Source organism: Tupaia chinensis, unplaced genomic scaffold (assembly GCF_000334495.1).
Source record: "Tupaia chinensis unplaced genomic scaffold, TupChi_1.0 Scaffold000045_1, whole genome shotgun sequence".
Taxonomy (NCBI): domain Eukaryota; kingdom Metazoa; phylum Chordata; class Mammalia; order Scandentia; family Tupaiidae; genus Tupaia; species Tupaia belangeri.
In genome coordinates, this window is record NW_006159501.1 from 2,239,728 (window position 1) to 2,260,889 (window position 21,162).

The following is a 21,162-nucleotide window of genomic DNA, read 5'->3' on the forward strand; positions in this document are numbered from 1 at the left end:
CATGTCAGGAAAGTGCTCCAGGCCACAGGTTCAGAGGCTGGAGATGCTCTAAGCACAGAAACAGAGCAGATTGGGTTCTGGTGGTCTTACTCCCACTTACTCACATAGAAGGTAGGTCAGCCAGGACGACTGAGCTTCCTTCCTGGGAAACCAATACAGAAATGAGCCTTGATAGCTGTAGGTGAGAAACACATGCACAATTAGGTAGGTCTGCCACACGTGTGCATATACCTGCCCCCAACACACACACAGCTGACATCCAGAGCACAATGACAGAAATGAGCACAGAAGGCTGCAATGTTCAAAGATCTATTGCTACCAGTGTAAGATAAGCCAAACCCACATCAGAAGAGTTCACTGGTAAGAAAACAGGGAAGCATTTTGTGGAGAAATATTTATTTCACAACCGTTTATGGACTGTTCTGTGGTGTCACCCAGACTCCTTACAGGGCAGAATTACTCATCTTCCCAACTGCAGGAGTATTGGTAGCTGACAACCATGACTTCCTCTGAACTCAGTTGAGTTCCTCTCCCTGAATCCCTGAATTATACTTCATGAAGGAGAATCACCTGACCGAAGGTCACACCCTTTTCTGGAGGCAGCACACATCCAAGGACTGGTCAACAGCAGGTCCTGAAACCTTGTCCTCCTTCTAACACACTCCAAAGTGCCGTCCTAGTAACAGGACTGCCTATGGGGTCAACAGAGCTCTCCCCTGCTACTACACTATAGAGCTCCCTCTGCCCTGTCTTACTGCCTTTACCCTCCACAGCTAGTGATCCTGAGGAGATGCCCAGCAAGCTTCCTCTTCCAGTTTAGAGTCTATTAGGAAACCAACTCTAGACACCAAGCAAGGCTCCAAGCTCAGTGCTGAGCACACACCGAGGAGCAAGACATGGCCCCTGCCCTTCAGTAGGGCATAGGTGTGTGAAAAATCAACTATACTCAAGTCTAGAAAGACCTGAAATTGAGCCTTTGCTTCTGGTTTTGCATCTTACCATTCATCTCTCAGAGCCTCAATTTCTCTATCTGCAGAGCCTTTGTAATAATCTGCCTCACATGGTGCATGTAAAGGCCACACAGAAGATTCAGCCTTGATCAGAGATCCTCATGTGCTGTCAAGAAAAAAAAATCCTCATGTGCTGTCAAGTGCAGCAGGAGTACACTGGGGCAGGTCAGGAGGCTTTCAGTCTGCTTGGAATCTTTTGGGAAAAGAGAGATCAGGAAAGTTTTACAGAAAAGTGGGAGATGGTTTGCCCGGATGAGACTTGGATAGAGCATGTCTTCTTTCTGGGATAGGCTACCCTCCTTTCTCCAGTCCAGAAAAAAAAAAATAAAGATTTAATCTCATCCCTGCCTGATGCCCCAACTGATACAAGTGGAAATAGTGGGATTGTTTTTTGTTTTTCGTTTTTTTTTTTTTCCTCTAGGACACTCAAAAATGCCAATTTAGTAACAATTGGGATAATAATCTTCCTAACTTAAAAATGCAATGTGAAATGAAATAGACTCAGTTTTAGGTCACAGACATTGTAGGGCCTTTACAGAAGAGAACAGATACCTTGCCAACTGGATAGGTCCCCATGCCATCTAGCACTTCATTAGAAGGAGCATGCTCAGTAGGTGCCTGTCACAAAAGGGTGAAAGTGGATTTTCTGGAAGAGATGTGGACATGCAAAGAAATGAAACAGAATAGAAAACAGGAAGGAGAAGACAGAATGCTTTGTTCTCTAAGTCTTAATGTGCATGAATTTGAAGATAATTAAAGGGCTTCATCAAGCCCCATGAGCTGCCATCTGAGGCACCACAGACATGATTTTGCCACACAAACCAGGCCAACGTTTCTCCATCTTTTTGGCATGATCACTCCATTGTCTGAACAAATGACCTCACAGACTCAGAGTCTGGCTCTCTCATTCTCTAAATCAGTAGTCCCCAACTTTTTTATAAAGTTTATTTTATTTTTTTTTTGATAGAAAGTAGATGAATATGGAAGATGTATGGCTAAACAAAGCAAGCCAGACTATGACAGAGAGTTCCCAAACTTTTTGGCTTCAGGGACCAGTTTCATGGAAGATAATTTTTTCATGGGTCAGGGAGTATGGGGGAATAGTTTCCAGATTATTTAAATGCATTACGTTCATTGTACACTTTATTTCTATTACTATTACATTGCAATATATAATGAAATAATTATACAATCTACCATAATGCAGTAATTATAGCTGCTCTCCAACACTAGCATCACCAGCTCAGCTCCACATCAGATCATCAGACACTTGATTCTCATAGGAACATAAAACCTATATAGGAGCATGACCTGTGCATGCTAGATCTTTCATGTGCACAATTGACAATAGGATTCATGGTCCTATAAGAATCTAATGCCATGGCTAATTTGATGGGAAGCAGAACTTGGGCAGTAATGCAAGCGATGGGGAGTGACTATAAATACAGAAGAAGCTTCTCTAACTCACCTGCTACTCACCTCCTGCTGTGTAGCCAGTTCCTAACAGGCCACAAATCAAAGTAAGTCAGTGCCCTGAGGGTTGGGATTCCCTATTCTAAGTGAATAGTTCTTAAATGAATAAACAAATGGTTTCCTAATCTTCAGCTGCTCTCTTTCTCTTACACAACAGATATACAGAAACTACTTATGCCTAAAATTACTAACACATTCATGTTCAGACATATTACATAAGCTCACAGACTTCCATACATGCCTATAAACCCCAGTTCACAAAGTCACATGCATAGACTCTCAACCTAGACACACGAGCACACACATGTTCTCACCCATCCCCATACTCAGCTGCATACACACCACCCACATACATACCCACAGAAACTTACACATGTTCACATTTCTACTCTTGAATCATCTGTTTCAAGCTATGGTTTATGAGCCAGTTTAATCAAGTGTGATGCTATCATCAGGAAATAATGACAAAGTTCTGACCATACATGTATGTGTTCACTTACTTTAGAACACAGATGTTAAACGAGGTCAGAAAGAGCTGGCCATGGCAATGCTGGGCAAGAGACTGAGAAGCAAGCGCAATGGAAGCGACGGCTATTCAACCAGGACTGGCAATGCCCCTTGTTACTCAGGGTTTTTGGTTGCTCTACTTTTGGGGGGAAATGAGAATTTGTTCACTGACATTAATAAATAGTTTCATGTATGTCCATCTATAAACTTCCTAAGGACAGCAATGCAAATTAAACCAAGTATTCACAATACAGGGTGGAGGACCAGTCTTCAGGGAGGCCAGTCTCCTCCCTCTCCTTTTATAGCCCTATAAAAGAAACATTGCTTCAGTTCAGAGTGCTACCAATGTGATGTACCAGCCATGATGACAGGCATGACAAAAGGTAGCAAGTTGAGAAAGCATGTCCTCCTTCCTAAAAATAAAAAGCTAAAAGATTCCAAATGTTCTCACTACCAAAAAAAAAAAAAAAGAAAGAAAGAAAAGTATGTAAGATTATGGATTTGTTAATGATCTTCATTTAAACTTTATAAACACACATCAAAACATTACATAAATATGTTTAATAAAAAATAATAAACAGGGAGCAGCCTCTGTAGATCAGTGGTAAGGAAAGTGCCCTACGAGGCTGGAACCTATATGGCTGACCATGAATTTGGATCCTAGGTCAGCTTGAAAACATGTCAGGCCAGGCAATCTCTGGCATCCAAGATCCTAAGGAGCCTGAGGGCTGGGGAAAGAGACAGCAGGAAGACAAGACCTAGTCCAGTTTTCCCCACATCTTGTACATACACATATACTCTATCATAAAATAACAATGATACTAAGCAGACTCAAAATTCACTTTCAGACATTGTGTGTCATTTCATACTCACAACTTGAGAAGGAAGGAGAATACAGAAACACTGTGACTCGGAGATGGCAGGTAACTGCTCTCAGGTTGTTGTTCAGAGGGGTCATAGGCACATTTTTAATTCTTTGTCACGATGTACAACCTAAATTCTCTACACAGCAAGACACAGTTTCCTCTACTCTTTGGGCCATTTATAACGAGAGTGACAGTCAAACGTGATTTGAAAGAAAACATGGTGAAGCAGTACGCTGAATCGATTTCAGTTTGGGCCATACTGATTCATCCTGGTAACAGGAAGTCGGAATCTGGTGGGGCTGGCAAGGGACTTGGAGGCTTCAGACACATGAATTGGTCACGTTGAATTCTGTCATCAGATTCCGGGAGTATCAGTGGTGCTTCATTTGCATTAAATGAAAAGGAGTCCAAAAATACACACTGTTGCTAAGGTTACATCTTGCTGGATGCAAATGAAGATGTGTTTGTTCAGACCAGTTAAAAATATCTTGGCACTAGCTAATTTTCCCATTGGCATAAAGGGAACTATCAGTAGCCTATTAAACTGAGAGGCTAGGCTTACTTACTCAGCATTAGGGGTCTAGGAAGAGCATTATTTATGAGTAATACTTTTAGAAGGTGTAGAAACTACTTTTTTTTATTAATTCAGATAATAAGTCTAGTTTCAGTGGGTTATAAATAGCATCTAATAATAAGACCTGCTACTGCAAATATATAAATATGACTTACCCAGTTTCAAAAAGAGTCATCTGCATTGCTATTTTTAGAATCTGGTAGGAAATGGCAATAAACAGGAATAGGGGTGTCAGTCCAGCAGGATAGATAATGAAAGATAATGTAATCTTCACCTTGCTGAGTCTTTTATATACGTTATTTTACTGAATTTTCACAGTAACCCTGAAAGCTAGATCCTATTAATTCTCTTTTTAACCTGGGGAAGCTGAGAGTCAGGGACCTTAAACCATGTTGGAGTAAGTAGGAGGGCTGGAAGTTTGAATTTAGAACTAACTCCAGACCCATGTTCTTTCCTCTGTATTACATTGTTTCTGTAACCAAAGATGAATTACCAAAGAAAATTTTAAAATCTGAGCCAGAATAGAAAATAAGAGCCAGAAAAACAAGTTAAAGCTTGGACGTATAAAAAGGGTGCTATTCCAAATTGGAATGGTTTTGACTTTTTAACCCAATTTCTTAACTTTTCCTGAACATGTCTTAGCTCCCCGTGAGTCAAGGACAAATACTTCTTCTGTTCCACCTCTACGTCTGGAAGTAATGCACCCCAAAGATCACTAAGTTTCAGTAGTTATCAAATCCTATAATGCCAGGGACAAGAAGAGACCTCAGAATTCATTCCAACTATTCCCTTGAGACACAGATCCCTGGCATCATATCTTGGGAAGGAGGCCATCCCACTGACTGCTTGAATGCATACTCAGTGTTGAACACATGGTACTCTTCTAAGAACTTCACCCATTTGAAATCATGTCATCCTTATGATGGCTGATAAGACAGATACTATACTCCCATTTTACAAATTAGAAAATTAACACAAAAAGTACAAGTGAATTGCCTGGGTCCACAAAACTTCTCAGTGGTAGAAATGAAATTAAATCCCATATGAGAACCCCAGCTCTTGACCACAGCACTGTCCACGGTTGTTCCCTACTTTACACAACGGCTCATGCCATTATGTTTACAGACAGGGATCACCTGCATGGCTAATCTCTCTTGTTTGCTCTAGGACTCTTTGGGATCTGAAAAACTGACTAGATGTGGGAAGAAAGAGCTAGAGAGGAGAGAAAAGAAAAGGACAGGAAAGAAATTGCAGCTCATAAAATCTGAGCTTCAAAATAAATATGGAAGGGAACCAGCAGTTAGCGTAATGGCTATGTCGCTGGACTCCCACGTGGTCGACTGCAGCTCGCATCCCGGACCCAGTGTCTTAAAACTCACGCCGGTCATGTATGTGTGCGTGCCCAAGATCCCAAGAGGAGAATGGAGGAGAAGGGATTGCGGTGTGACCATCCCCCCTGGGGGGTGATTTCTCGCTTTCTGTCTCTCTGTCTCTGTCTGGCAAGCACACGCACCCTATAGCGAAAACCTCTCCAAAAAAAAGAAAGAAAGAAACAAAATATGGAAGATAATTTTAAACTTTTTAAAAGGGCTATTGTAGGGGAAAGAAGGCCTGCCTAACAATTAATTGAATGGATTAAACATTACAGATTAAGTGCATGATGTGCATTTTTACTAAGTTTCACAAAGTGTTTGTCACCGTCTCATTCCAGAAACTAGGAAACCAAAGCTCACAAAAGCCAAGTCACTTGTCCATAGTCAAACAGGTAAGAAGTGCTGGCCCGAGGGTTCAAACTAGGAGTAGGGCACCTACAATATGTATTCTCTTCTCATTATGGAAACCTGCTTGTAAAATTTCACTTGACGTTCTTTGCATTTCTTCTAAAATTAGGAGCTAAAATCAATGTGTAAAAGTAACAGGGATCAAACTTCATTTTAGGTGTGAGAAAGAATTTCTACTTCTCTTATAACTTCCTTCTAAAAACATTTTCCTCCTATGTTATCACATGTTTTTCTCTTAATTCCTTGGCATCTCCTTGTTCTCTCCCTCTGCTCTGCACCTCAAACATTAAAGGACGCCGTGATCTCTCTGGGACATATTTATTCTCTAGCCACATTTTCCCCATGGTTAATCTCTTCTTGACTCATGACTTGGTGTATTTAATGTGTAAAGGTTGGTTTAAAAACTTACATAGCTACCTTTGGCCCCTGGACTTGCTTATCCAACTATTTATTTGGCATCTTCACTTAAATCTCTAATAAACATTTAAAATATAATAAATAAATGAACCTTGTGAGACTCACTTTCCTCAAAACACCTTGCCATTCTATCTCAATTCTCCCCAAACAAGTGGTACCACAATCCATCTGGTTGCTCAAAGCCAAAATCTGCACACGTCTGTGGATTCTACTCTTCTGACTTTTTCAGTAAGTCCTACTGTTTCCACTCTTGAAATACATTTTGAATCTCTCCACTTTTCAGCTATGCTACTGGCCCAAGCTACAACAATGATTCACTCGGATCACTTCACAGTCCCATCCTCTTTCTTCATCTTTCCACTTTTTCTTTTCAGAGGAAGCAGAGTGACTTTTTTTTTTCTAAAATGTAAATCAAACAATTATAGTTCCATTCCTTAAAACACTGCAGTAGCTTCCAGCTAAATTTAGAATAAAATCTAAACTTTGTTCTTAGTCTCAGGGTTTCTCTCTTGCTTTTCTCTTTAGCCTCATGTTGCGCCACTTTCCATGTTGCCCACAGTACCAGTCACACGGACTTCTCTCTCTTCCTGGAGCACTCCACAGTGTTTTCATTGCTTCCCCTTTGTGGGCAAGATAAACAATATAGTTCCATTCCTTAAAACACTGCAGTAGCTTCCAGCTAAATTTAGAATAAAATCTAAACTTTGTTCTTAGTCTCAGGGTTTCTCTCTTGCTTTTCTCTTTAGCCTCATGTTGCGCCACTTTCCATGTTGCCCACAGTACCAGTCACACGGACTTCTCTCTCTTCCTGGAGCACTCCACAGTGTTTTCATTGCTTCCCCTTTGTGGGCAAGATGATTCTACATTATTTTCACATGGATAGGTATTTCTTATTTTTTAGGTATTAAGCCAAATGTTCTCGCCTTAGATAAGATTTCATTCATTATTGCATCTAAGGGGTAGTATGCATAATACTTTATCATATTATCCTATTTCCTTTTATAATGTCTATCAATAGTGAAAGCAATATCTTGGCTTACTGTTCACTCTCCACCTCCTCCTCATCATCAATTCCACAGTATCCAAGCCCTGCTACATATAGCCCTCTGTAAGACACATGGAACTTGCTCAATAAAGATCTGTTTAATAAATGAATGAATGATGAGCACTATATTCCTTGAACTTTTTGAACAGATGCTAAATAACAGTGTAAGTTATATAGGTGATACAGGAGATGAGAAGTGTGTTGTGGGTCATACTAATTCTATTAGTCTATTAGTTTATGGATTCCAATTCACAATCCATGGATTTGTACATGACAAAATCAGAATAAGTGTTATTGGCTGTCTCTCTTTGCTTATTTTTTGTCTAGGTGATCTGTCCAAAGGAGATTGAAAAAATGTGGCACTGTACACCACAAAACACTAATCAACCATAAAAAATAATGAGACCCTGATATTTGATGGAAAGTGGACAAATATGGGGACTAGCGGTTGACATAATGGCTATGTCACTGGACTCCCATGTAGTCTATCATGGTTCAAGTCCTGGACCCGGTGGCTTAATCTCATGCTGGGCGTGTGTGTGTGTGCATGTCCAAGATCCCAAGAGAAGAATGAAGAAGTGATTGTGGCATGACCATCACCCCTGGGGGAGTGATTTCTTGCTTTCTATCTCGCTGTCTCTCTGTCTTTCTGGCGAGCACAAGCATCCTATAGCAAAAACCTCTCCCAAAAAAAAAGAAAATGGACAAATATGGGTGATTTGCCACTAAGCCAAGCAAGCTAGACTATGAAAGAAAGGCATTGTATGTCTCCACTCAATATAAACTGAATACTGGCACTCTGACAGAAACTAAAAAAATGGAAGGTGTAAAAGTATGGTGAACAATGGAGATACTAAAGACAGTGTGGTAGGAGGGTGGGAAATGGAGAAGGGTGAAAGAGAAGCAATCAAGGGGAAAAAGAAAGAAGCAAACATTTAAAGGACACAAAAATGGAAAATTATCTGTTGATAATGTGTATAGTATTATCTTTGACTGAACCAATATACAGTGTATTCATGATGAAAAAGTTCATTTGGTATGCTTTAATGATAGACAGTGATTAAACGTATGAAATTAAAAATAATAATAAAAGAGTTATTAGCTATTTATTCTCTACTATCTGCCCCAGGAGAGCCTATAGAAAAAATTAGACACAGGTCCAGAGGGTGGAGTCATGAGGCCAAAAGGCAGAGCCTTGAACCACGAATATTCTTTCCCTTGTTCCTTATCATCTAGTGAGATTTGCCCTGTTGGAATTTGAAATTGTTTGAGACTGTTGATCCTCTTTTCTCTTTCATTCCCCTTTTTTGCAATGGGAATTACTAGAGCTGTTACTCTCTGCCTGTCCCACTATTGCATTTTGGAAGCAGATAATTTGTTTTTAGTCCACAGAAAAATAACACATTTTGCCCCAGATGACTCATACCCATAGTCTCACCCATACCTGATTTAGATGATGTAAAACATGAAAGTTGGGACCTTTGAATTGACAATATTTAGATGAAATTTTGTGCTTCCCATTGAGGCTGCAGTTTGTTGAGATTTTTTTGATGTTGGGATGTGGTAGATATATTTTGCCTGTGGGATAGACATGAATCCTGGGAGCCAGAGAGTGGACTATATAGGTTCAATAGTGGCCTTAATGATACAAAGTTGTAATCTTTAAAACTTTTGCTGTCATCTTATATAGCAAAAACCTTGCAGTAGTGATCAAGTTAAGGATCTTGAAATGGGTAGATTATCCTAGGTTATCTACACATACCCTAAGTATCCTTGTAAGAGGGACACACAGAGACGAACACAAATGAGACAGGAGAAAACAACGTTGGGACTGGAAAAGCCCATTTTCTCATGTGGCTGGTCTGGAGGATTTGACTACTGAGACTTCTGAGTGGAGTGCCTACACGTGGTTTCTCAGTGTGGTTGAGCTTCCTCCCTTGGGTTGTTGCACTCTTCCATGGAGCTTCAGTCTCTAAGCACAAGTATTTTAGTGAACTAGGGAGAAACTCCACTGACTTTTATGATGTAGCTCAGAAGTCACACAATACCACTTTCACTGAACTTTCTTGATTATAAGCATATCTAAAGTCTGAATTCAAAGAGGGGAGACAGAGACCCACCTCCTAAAAAAATGAATGACAAAAGTTTCAACTATGTTTGAGAACTGCTGCTCATCATGTGACAGAGACTGGTTTACTATTAACCTAACCCTTATCCTCTTCTTCTGAAGCTCAGCCCATTTTTCCTTTACAAACTGAGACAGTTTCTCAAATTCATTTTCTAGGGACCAGCAGATGGTGTAATAGTTACATCACGGGACTCCTACATAGTCAACAACAGTTCCAGTTGTGAACCTGGCAGCTTAAAACTCAAGCATGGTGCATGTGCATACGTGCCCAAGATCCCAAGAGAAGAAGAGAAGAAGAGATTGTGATGTGGCCATTCCCTTGGAGGATGATGTCTCATGCTCTGTCTCTCTGTCTCTGTCTCTCTGAGTGCACACACCATATAGCAAAAACTTCTCTTAAAGAACAATTATTTTCTAGTCAATCATTTGGTTCATTTTTTCCCATTCTTCCATCCTTATATTTAAACTTCCATTTCAGGAGTCACATTTTTAATTTCCCTGAAACCCTGTTTTATTTTCTAATTTGTTCTTTTTCGTAATAGCTTGTTCTTGTCTTAGGAATACAATGTCCTTTCATATTTCTCTGAAGACACCTTTGATCTCCTTTTAAAAATTCTGTCTTAAGTTACCTGCTTCCTCTAGAGTCTGTTACTGTATGATTGCCCTTAGACTTTCTCTTTCATCATCTGCTGCTCCGGTTACTATTTTAAGGTATGTATGAAAGTCTAGGTGATTTGGTTCAGAAGCTGCCATGGGTCTCTCTGCAGTTTGGGAAGAGGTCAGTTTCCATACACTGTGTACTCTAATAACAAGTCTTAGTCTTTAGAGCCAAGTGGTAGGACAGTGGTAATGCAACTGGACCAACACAGGAAAGGTCCTGAGTTCATGCTCCAGGACCTTCTTGAGCTCTATGGGTGTGCTTACAGGTTTGAGATCCTGGCCACTAGAGGCTAGGGGTGGATCATGGCATGAAAGTCCTACTGGAGTATCTCTCTCTCTCTCTCTGTATCTTTCTCAGAAGAAATGAATAAATAAAATTTAAAAGAGTTTCAGTCTTCAAATTCTCTAAACCAGCCAGATGAGAAAATGAGCTGTTCCAGCTGCTACAACTTATAACAAATTACTCCAAAGTTTAATGGTGTAAACCAATTACTTACTATGATCACAAATTTTATAGGTCATGAATGTGAATATGCCCCAGCAGATTTGGGACTGGTGTGATTTGTGGGCCTGTCCACGGACATGTCTGGAGACTGACGATGGCGACCTGTTAATTGGGGGCCCCAAGTTCTTCCTCATCTGGGCTTGTATGAGCTTCCTTAAATGTGATAGCTGAGTTCCAAGATTAAGAGTCCTAAGAGAGAACAAGATAGAAAATTCAAACTCATGTTGCCTTTTCTGATCTAGCCTCAAAAGTTACAATATCATATTCCATTTTTTAGAGGTGGTTACAGAATCTTGACTGGATTCACGTAGAAGGGAAATAGATTTTACTTCCTGATGGGGAGTGGCAAGGTTCTGAAAGCCCATGTCTCTCTCTAGAGTTTTCAGATGATTCCAATCTCCAGCCCCAGAAATCAAGTGGAACAGAGACAAATAGTCCCTATCATGCACATAGCAGCCCGTTTGCTGAAGTAAATGGGTGCTTTAAGTTTAAGAATTGCTGAGTTTCGGGAACCAGCAGTTAGCGTAATGGCTATGTCGCTGGACTCCCACGTAGTCGACCGCGGTTCGCGTCTCGGACCCGGTGGCTTAAATCTCACGCCGGGCGCGTGTGCGTGCGTGCCAAAAAAAAAAAAGAATTGCTGAGTTTTGCGACAATTTGTTAATCAACAGTGGTAACTGGGACATTGTTATTGGCTAAATTATGTCCCTCCAAAACTCATATGTTGAAATCCTAGCTCCTTTTATGCCAGAATGCATTCACAATTGGAGATACAGTCTTCAAAAAAGTAATTAGACTAAAATGAGGTCTTGGACTGGCCCTGTGGCCTAGTGGTTAACCATGTGGGAGCTGAATTTGAATGCAGCTTAAATTCTGGCTCTAGCAGCTTGAAAAACTTGCCAGGTATGTGTGTATACATGCCCAAAATCCCCCAAGAAGAAATGAAGGCAAAGAGACTGTAGTGTGGCCCATTGGAGGGTACTTTCTCTTCTCCTCCACCCCTGTCTTTGTCTCGCTGTCTCTGTTGAGCACATGTACCCTTTGGCAATTTTCTAAAAATAAGTTTCTTTTGGGACCAGCAGTTAGCATAATGGCTATGTTGCTGAACTCCCATGTAGCCGACCGCAGTTCAAGTCCCGGACCTGGTGGCTTAAACTCACACCAGGCGCGTGTGCATGCGTGCCCAAGATCCCAAGAGGAGAATGAAGGAGAAGGGTGTGCAGCATGGCCATCCCCCCCTTGGGGGTGATTTATCGCTTTCTGTCTCTCTGTCTCTCTCTCTCTCTGTCTTTCTGGTGAGCGCATGCGCCCTATAGCAAAAACCTCTCCAAGAAAAAAAATAAGTTTCTTTATTTTGGGGAGTTACTAATTTAATATCAATAAGTCCTTATAAGAAGAAATCAGTACACAGACGTGTGCCCACACAGTAAAGTAGCATGTGAGGATATAGTAAGCAGCTGGTCATCTGGTAGTTTGGGAGGACCCTCACCAGAAACCAGTCCCACTGAAATCTTGATTTTGGACTTCTTGGCTCTGAAATTGTGAAAAAATAAATTTTTGTTGCTTAAACCACCTCATCTGTGGTATTGTGTTATGGCAGCCCTAGAAAACTAATATAAACAGTGTTCCAGGTTGGGGGGGGCACATAATTGCACAAAGAAATGTGCATATCCTTTGAAACTTTTTTGCAATAGGGAGCTTATTTTTTTAAAAGAGACCTAATTTTCTTTGAAAAAGGAATTAGTTAAACTATGTATATATCTCTCTCATGGAATAAAAGGTTAATTTTTAAAACTATTTAGCTATATTTATGCATGCTGATATATACATACATCTATGTGCAAAAACCTATTCAATAAAAAAGTTACAAAGTTATGTATATAATGTAATCATAGATGTGTTTCTAATATCAACATTTCTATATATGTATGTAAAAGCATAACAGAAGTTCTGGAAGAACACCCTCAAATAGTTCATTGTGGTTACTGGGAAACAGAGTGGATTGCATGCAGTTATGAGTATGTTGGCCTTTTACTTTTAACTGTATACTTCTACATTGTTGAAATTTTTACATTGGCTATGCTTTCCCGCATTAATAATATAAAAATAAAGTTGATTCCTTTGTCTCACAATATATAAATATATCAACCCATGAGGATGCCAATTTCCTGTTTTCCTAGGCGTAGCTTGCTCTAGACCAAGGTTGCTGCATAGCCCACGATGCGCTTTTTTCCAGCACACTCCTCAGCTATGTGAAAAGCACAGCTCAGGTCTTGAAAGCCTTTGTCTGAGCAAAACTTCTGGGAGAGCAGGAACATGATGGAGATTTTATTAGTGAACTGAATGACCAGGACCAAGACTGTTAGGTTTGGAAACATCGTGCTTCTGCCTGGGAACGTGGGGGATAAGAGTGCTGCGGTGGCAAGAGCAGTTGTTTCCACTTTGAATGCCTCCCAAGACAAAGGAAGGAGATGGATAGTCTTGAAAAGGCGAATCTTTGAATTTGAACAAATTATTTTACCAAGGACCTCCTATGCGGTAGAGTCTGTGCCAGAAAACGTACATACCCAGTCTGTAGAATGCTTATAAAATTGTGCAAAGACAATATTACTATTTCAATTTTTAAAAACAGGAACTGAGACTAGGAAAGATTGCTTAATTGGAATCATTCTGGGGTCCTTTAATGAAGCACAGTATTCTCTTAGGAGAAAAAAGAAAGTAGAATGTGTACCACCTCCAGCATCTTCCCTGACATTAATTAATATCTTCTACTTGATGCCTTTTGTCTCTTACTCCATTACCCTCATCTCCCCATGTACAACTGATGAAGCAAGTGAAGAGTGGCTTCAAGGCTTTTCCCATAAGGTTTTATGAGTCTTTCCTTCTCCTCATCCTATTCAAGGGCCCCCTCTCTCAGCACTGATACGAGAGAGGGAAAGGCAGGGAGTGGAACAGTAGAGGGAGATCCAGGGCCATTCAACTCCCAGAGAACAAGTTAGCTGGAGCAAATGACAGAAATAAGAGTTTGCTTTAGACCAACAGGAGAAGAAGCTGGAGCCAGGTCTGAGGGCTGGGAAAGGGGAAGCAGTGGATAGGCAGGGTCAGAGCAGCAATTTTGGTGTAGCAACTGTATTTTCTTATTTTCTGTATTATTGATAGGCTGGTATCTGTGTCTTCACCAACAGGAGAGACTGTTCCTTCCAGGGTTAGGTAATTCTTAGAGATAGCAAAAGACTAGCCTAGGAGAGCACTTTCATATGCAAACTAACCAACCCAAAACCCTCACCCCCAACTCCCTTTTCTCTCTGGTTCTTAAACCCCAAGAGATTATATTCCCTTGCCCTACTCCTCTCAGGGCAGGCACCAGACAATTAGGAAGTCTCTCTGTCCCAGAGCCTGCTGAAGTTACCCAAACTAGCCATCTCAAGTTGGCTTGCCTTGCCCCTTTCATGCAGACACCATAGTAAAGGCTCTGGCCCATGTTTTCCCTCACTGCTGTCTCCAACCAGTCCTGATGCTTCCCTGTGTACCCCTCTGTACCTCCTGTTTCTAGGAAACTGTGGGCAAAAGAAGTCTCGTATGTGTCTCCATGTCCTTCCGTACCTGTTTAAAACAGATCTAGGGCATTTTTAAGTATTTGTCGGGGAAGAAAGTAAATATCAAGGTGCTTAAGATGCTTGCTGCTGTGAACAACATGGGACCATGTGGGATAGTCTGCAGTTGCTCCACTCTTCATGGATCATACTGCTTGGTGCTCTGAGCTCCTAGGCTCTCTCTCCTTTCCCTTTATTGAAACAGACTTTCTGGAAAGGGTCTCATTAGTCCTTTGGAAATTGGTATTTACTCTCTGGGCTTTTCTAGGAACTCAGAGATTTTTCTCCTGTGGGGGGAAAAAAATCAAGAATTTAGTGTGGGTTATATAGATGGTTTGGAAAACCCTAAACCTACCTCTGAAGGGCATGACCAATGTCAACCTATGGAAGTTATGATGTTTAACCTGATCTGGTGGCAAAGCAAGGAGGCCATAATTAGGGGTTGCTTTTCTTTCTCTGGGTGAATAATGATGTAACTGACTGAAACACAAAGAAAGAAGTCAACAAAGAATCTTCCCAGTTGCTGTTGTCATTATCACAGATCCAAAGGAGGATCTCAGTGCTCAGAAAGGGATTCTCTCTTTCCTTTCTTGATCCCCTGAGAACTGCTCTGTGCTTCAGCTTTGGGTTTATAGGATGAGACTGAGAAGTGAGTTGATCCCTAAGGTCATTCTGAATTTGCAGAGTCCATGAAGTACAGCTGAAGCATTTAGAGGCAGTCATAGCCTTGAGTGTACTGAGATCAGTGTTCCAGTTGGACCAGGAAATTCTAACTTCATTGCCAATACCAACTTCCTTAATTGTGCTTGACTGCCATGCACATGTGTACACACACACACATAACACACAAAAGAAAAAACCTGGCTTACTGATTGATTCTGGCTTCTCCACATTAAAAGCCAATATTTCAGACTCTTGACAGCTTTTCCTGGGTTGCAGGCCATGTGAATGGCTCCCCAGACACAGATCGAGCCCTCTAATTACCAGGGAGGCATGTGCCTACCCCTAAATAATGCAGGACATGCATGAGTATTCCCTAGAGTACAAAGACCTTGGGTCCACGATATTCTAACTAGAGCAGGTGCAAAACACATTACAGAAGAAGGAGCTAAGTGAAGAAAAGCTGCTTTCATTCCTTCAACTTGAAGATTTTTTTCTTTTAAATGTCCCCAACCAAACAAAGTCATCATTAATTTTCACTTCAAAGTCTTTTTTTATGAGCTTTACTGTGACAAGTGAATTAAGACGGCACTGATGGTCATGAATTTGCCATTATTCCTTTCAATGAGTACATCCGATGTGCTAAATGCACTAAGTAGCTGATAAACTATAAAGTAAATTGAAAACAATTTCATTAGCTTGTTCAGGTAAGGAGCTATCCATTAGTTAATGCATCCATTTGTAAAATAAACAGCAGGCCAGTTCTACAAATGCGTGAAATATATTGTTAAAAAATTACATTTATTAATTCTTGCTTTTGACATTCAGACAAAATAGATGATTGGCTGATAACGCAGACACATCACACTCCCACTTTTCCCAGCCTAAGAAAGTAAAAGAGAACTCAGCTCTTCATGGTTGTAAGAATGTCAGTCAAGTTAAATTCCTATGTGTGCCACTGGAAACATAATTCTGGAGTTTTAAGATTCGAATATCTATGGAAAAAATTAAGAGCTATGACCAAATAGTTGGAAGGGATCTGGAACTGTTCTCCCTACATAAATTCTAATATTACATGAGCTGCAGTGACTGTGGCATGAGACTAGAAATGCTCTACCCAGTGGACAAGAAGCATAATAACCTAACCAAAGAGACAGGTAGAGTGTCCAGAGAGAAAATAAAATGCTAAGGTGGCAAAGGACACTCTCTCTTTTTAGAAGGCATAAAAATTTCTAAATTAGGAAATTATTGGTAAAAGTGATTTAATTTTGACTAGTTCCACAGGTCGCCAGAAGACTGTCCTCATAAATCAATCCATGATCAGGATTCCCACAAAAAGGAACTCCACCGAACAGTAGCAACCTCGTGAAAACAGCTCCATGTGATATAATGAACAACTGAGACAAAATGAGAATTTGTGATCAAGAATGTTTAAAATAGTCTTAGCTAGGAAGAGAAGATACAAAGTAAGACTATGATAGAATAAAAGCATAATGAGAAGATTTCAAAAATAAAAACTCGATTCTATGAGAGAAAAATAAGGGTAGCCGGGTGTTGGAGCACTTGCCTGGCTCAGTCAGAAGAGTCAGAACACAGTGAGACCCCAGAAAGATGAAGAAAAGAAAACCAGAAAGGAAGGAAGGAAGGAAAGAGTTGTGGACTAAGTCTAAGGGAGGTGGGACTCCGCGACGCAGGTTAATAATCTGTTAACCATACCCAAGAAAGTCAATAATCCAGAGTGCAGAAGAGAGTCAGAAAACAGGTAATAGGATCTAAGAGAAATAGAAGCCAAACCATGAAATTCCAATATGCATAAACTAGGTCTTCAAAGGGATTGCTCTATATTTCCTATCATGAGCAGGCTATGATCAGTTTTGGTTTGTGAGATTGCAATAGTTTCATAAAATGTGTCTGTCAGTTTTCCTTCCTTTCCTGCTCTCTGGAACATTTTCTATAATTTAAGGATTATCTGTTCTTGGCAGCTGCTTACCTTCAGCCATATGGGCATGAGAATGTGTGGAATAGAGTTGCTGGTTGGGCATTTTAACTATAAATGAAGGTTATTTAATGATAACATTTTGGGGTTTTTGTTTTTTCTTGAATCAATTTTAATATTTATATTTTGTTTTAAATATTCCCAATGGAGCTCTTGCTCTGTGTGTGTGTGTGTCTGGCAAGCTCACGTGCACTCTGACAAAAACAAAAACAAAATATATCTGCAAGAATATTATAAAGATAATGTGTGTATGTGTGTGTGTGTATTATATATATTATATATTATATGTGTGCGTGTATATATAAAGGGATATACCATATCCTTGATTGGAAGACCTAATGTTACAAAGATCTCAAATTTATTTTCAGATTTATTGTAATCAAAATCATACTGCCAGGGATTTGCTTGTTTCTTTGTCTTGTATTTCTTTTTCTGGTCAAATTGACTAGCTGATACCAAAATTAAAATGGAATGAAAAGATCCAGAAAACCATGACAACCTTTAGGAATTTATTTATGACAAAGTAGTACCTCAAAATCATAGGGAAAAGACAGCCTTTTCAATAAATGGTTCTAGGTCAAGTAGATTTCACACTGAGAAACATGAATCTTGACCCATACCACACATAAGACATACACAAACATCATACACAAACATCGAGTTCAGCTGAAATACTTATTTAAATGGGAAAAGTACACAATATAGTTTCTGAAGTATAACATATGCTAAATGATACTTATATTAGAGGATATAGTTCATCAAAAAAGCAAAGCCAGAAGGAAAGCAGCAGTGAGTTAAAGAGTTGATGAAATATTTCAATGTCTACATTTGATCGATTATAAACATTAAAACAAACTGCTAAAGACAAAAACTATATGAAACTGGATACTGTTAACTCATTTTTAAATAACTGATGGTTAAGGAAAAATAAAAATGGAAATTTATCATTATCAATGAACAGATTTAAAAGATAATTTTAATATCATTACTAATTAAAATAAAGCAACACTTCAAAATGGACTTAAAGGGGACCAGCAGGTGGCGTGGTGGTTAAGGCACTGGACACTCCCACATGGCCAACCATGGTTCAAGTCTTGGACCTGGTGTCCTGCTTTCTCACTTTCCATCTCTCTCTCTCTCTCTCTGGTTAAATTAAAATATTCAAATGAATAAATAAATTTAAATAAATAATTCTTTTTTAAAAGGCAAATATATTTTAAAAAAGAGAGAGAGATACTTCTAAATGTCATCTAGTTGGAAACTGCAAGGTTAAAGGTCCTTAGGGGAGGGATATCTCCAATAAGTGTGAACTGTTAACATCTCCCAGACCTGGAGCAGGAAACCACCCTGCCAAGAGCTTTCTTATCCTTTTACTACTCCTCACTCCCAGTCTCCAAATTGGATGGGGTAGAAACCACCTATCAAGCTCATGCAGGGAAGGAAGAGTCGGGATTGCGTAGGGAAGAAATAAAGAAACAGAAAACTTTTGTCTGGAACAGATTTATGCTGAGAGACTGAGGATAAGTTAACCCGAAATCAACTTTGCAGTTTCATTTAATATCTTCTAGGATTCAAATTCTAACTCCTAAATTGAGATTATTTGGAATTTAAATTGACCATGGAATAGTTTGTTATCCAAGACTGAGGAGAAAAATCAGAGTTTTTATGCAAGAGCAGAGGAAAATTTCCTCTTCTGAAGACATCTAAAGAGATCTGGGTTTCTATTATGCCTATTACATAGTGCTTAGTTCAATGTATGACGGGTCCCATTTATTTTCAATGTTATATGAATATTTAAATCAGTTTATCAAGTAGTCTCTCTCTCTTTTTTGTTAATTCTACTGGGATTCCAGATAGGGATACATTTAATGCATGAAATAATCTCTGTGGTAAAGTTACATCTTTACTGAATTAGGTTTTCCCTTTTTTGAGAGGTTTTTTGTTTGTTTTGTTTTGCTTTTGGTTTGTTTCTTTGTTTTTTATAGCCTGCGATAGTTTTCTATTTTATTACACATAGACTGTGCATATTTTAGTCAGGACTTTTCCTAGGTATTTTAAATTAATCTTTGTAGCAACAGGAGGTACATGTTTTTCTTTGTAACTTCTAAGTAATAGTCACTATATATTAGAATTTATTGGAATTTTATGTTGGTCTTGAGTACAGCCCCCTAAGAAAATGCTTCATTATTATATATTTAATCATTTAAAGCATTAAATGACCTGCAAATCTGTCTAATTTCAAGCACTTAAGTCTCTTATTCTTCAAATCATTGAATTTCATTAAACAAAGTGTCTAACTATGTAGATTTACTTCATCAAAGTGAGCATATTTTCTTATTTAAATTTACTGAGGAGTGAGTGTGAATGTGTGTGTGTGTGTGTGTGTTATCAGGAATGTTTTCTGACATCTATCGTTGGGAAAGTCATGATGTATTTTTCTGTTTTTCTATGCCAACATGCATCATGACTTTTCCAACAACCCAATATCAAGATAATCCCCTGTCTCTTGTCTTATTCCTGATAGGGAACTATTATTATATGACAAAGGTAGAAAAGACAAACCTTCAGTACTCATAATGCATTGTGCTATTTTTTTTTTTTTGGAGAGGTTTTCGTTATAGGGCGCATGCGCTCGCCAGACAGACAGAGAGAGACATAGAGACAGAAAGCGAGAAATCACCCCCCAGGGGGTATGGTCACGCCGCAATCCCTTCTCCTCCATTCTCCTCTCGGGTCCGGGACGCAAACCGTAGTCGACTACGTGGGAGTCTAGCGACATAGCCATTATGCTAACTGCTGGTTCTCCATTGTGCTATTTTTTAATGCACTGCAAAAATTCAATTTTATGAGTGTGCTACTTTTCAGTTTTGCATATATGTCAGACTGGCTAAGATTTATAAGTGTGTGTGTGTGTGTGTGTGTGTGTGTGTACATGTGTGTATGTGTGCACTTAAGCATATACGTGCATTAATCCTATATGAGTTTAAATATCATGATATCATTCAATTGACTGTGAAATATTCTTTTTCTGTGCTCCAGACTGTTAGCACAGAAGTCTTTTCATCTGAGATATTGTCCAAGTCCTTGTCTTTTAAATTTTTTCATTTTAAAAAAAATTTAATTTATTTTTTATTTTTGAGGAATTTTTGCTATAGGGCCTGTGTGCTCATCAGAGAGAGAGGAAATGAGAGATCACCCCCAGGGGAGATGGCCACACTGCAGTCCCTTCTCCTCCGTTCCCCTCTAGGAATTTGGGGAATGCAGGCACACATGCCTGGTGTGACTTTAGACTCAAATCGCCTTTAACCACTATAGCACCTGCTGGCCCTGTAAATTTTCCATATTTTTAAGTTTAGTCTTTTTAAAAATTGTTTTCTGCCTTCTTTAATTGTATGCTTACTTCTTTATTCTCAGTTTTTCTTTTTTCTTATATGAAATTAAGACTTCTTGTTACTACTACAAGCCAACATTCTACAGATTTTTGTTTTGTTTTGTTTTTTTGCCACAGGGCATATGAGCTTGCCAGAGAGATACAGAGAGAGGGAAAGTGAGAAATCAGCCCTCAGGGGGATGATCATACTGCAATCCCTTCTCCATTCCCCTCTCAGGATTTTGAGCATACATGCACATGTGCCTGATGTGACTTTCAAGACACTGTGTCTGGGACTCAAACCACTGTCCGCCATGCGGGAATCCAGCACCTTAACACCACAGGATCTGTTACACCCCATTCTACATTCTACACCTTTCGAGTTAAAGAATATTCACTGAAATTTATTTCTAAATAGACATTTTCATTTCTCCTTAATTTAAACCTTGTTTAAAATGTTTTAATTTAGCAAGACCAGCAGGTGGCAGGGTGATTAAAGTGCTGGACTCCCACATGATCCATCACTGTTTGAGTCCTGGACCTAACAGCTTGAAAATCATGCCAGGTGCATCTGCAT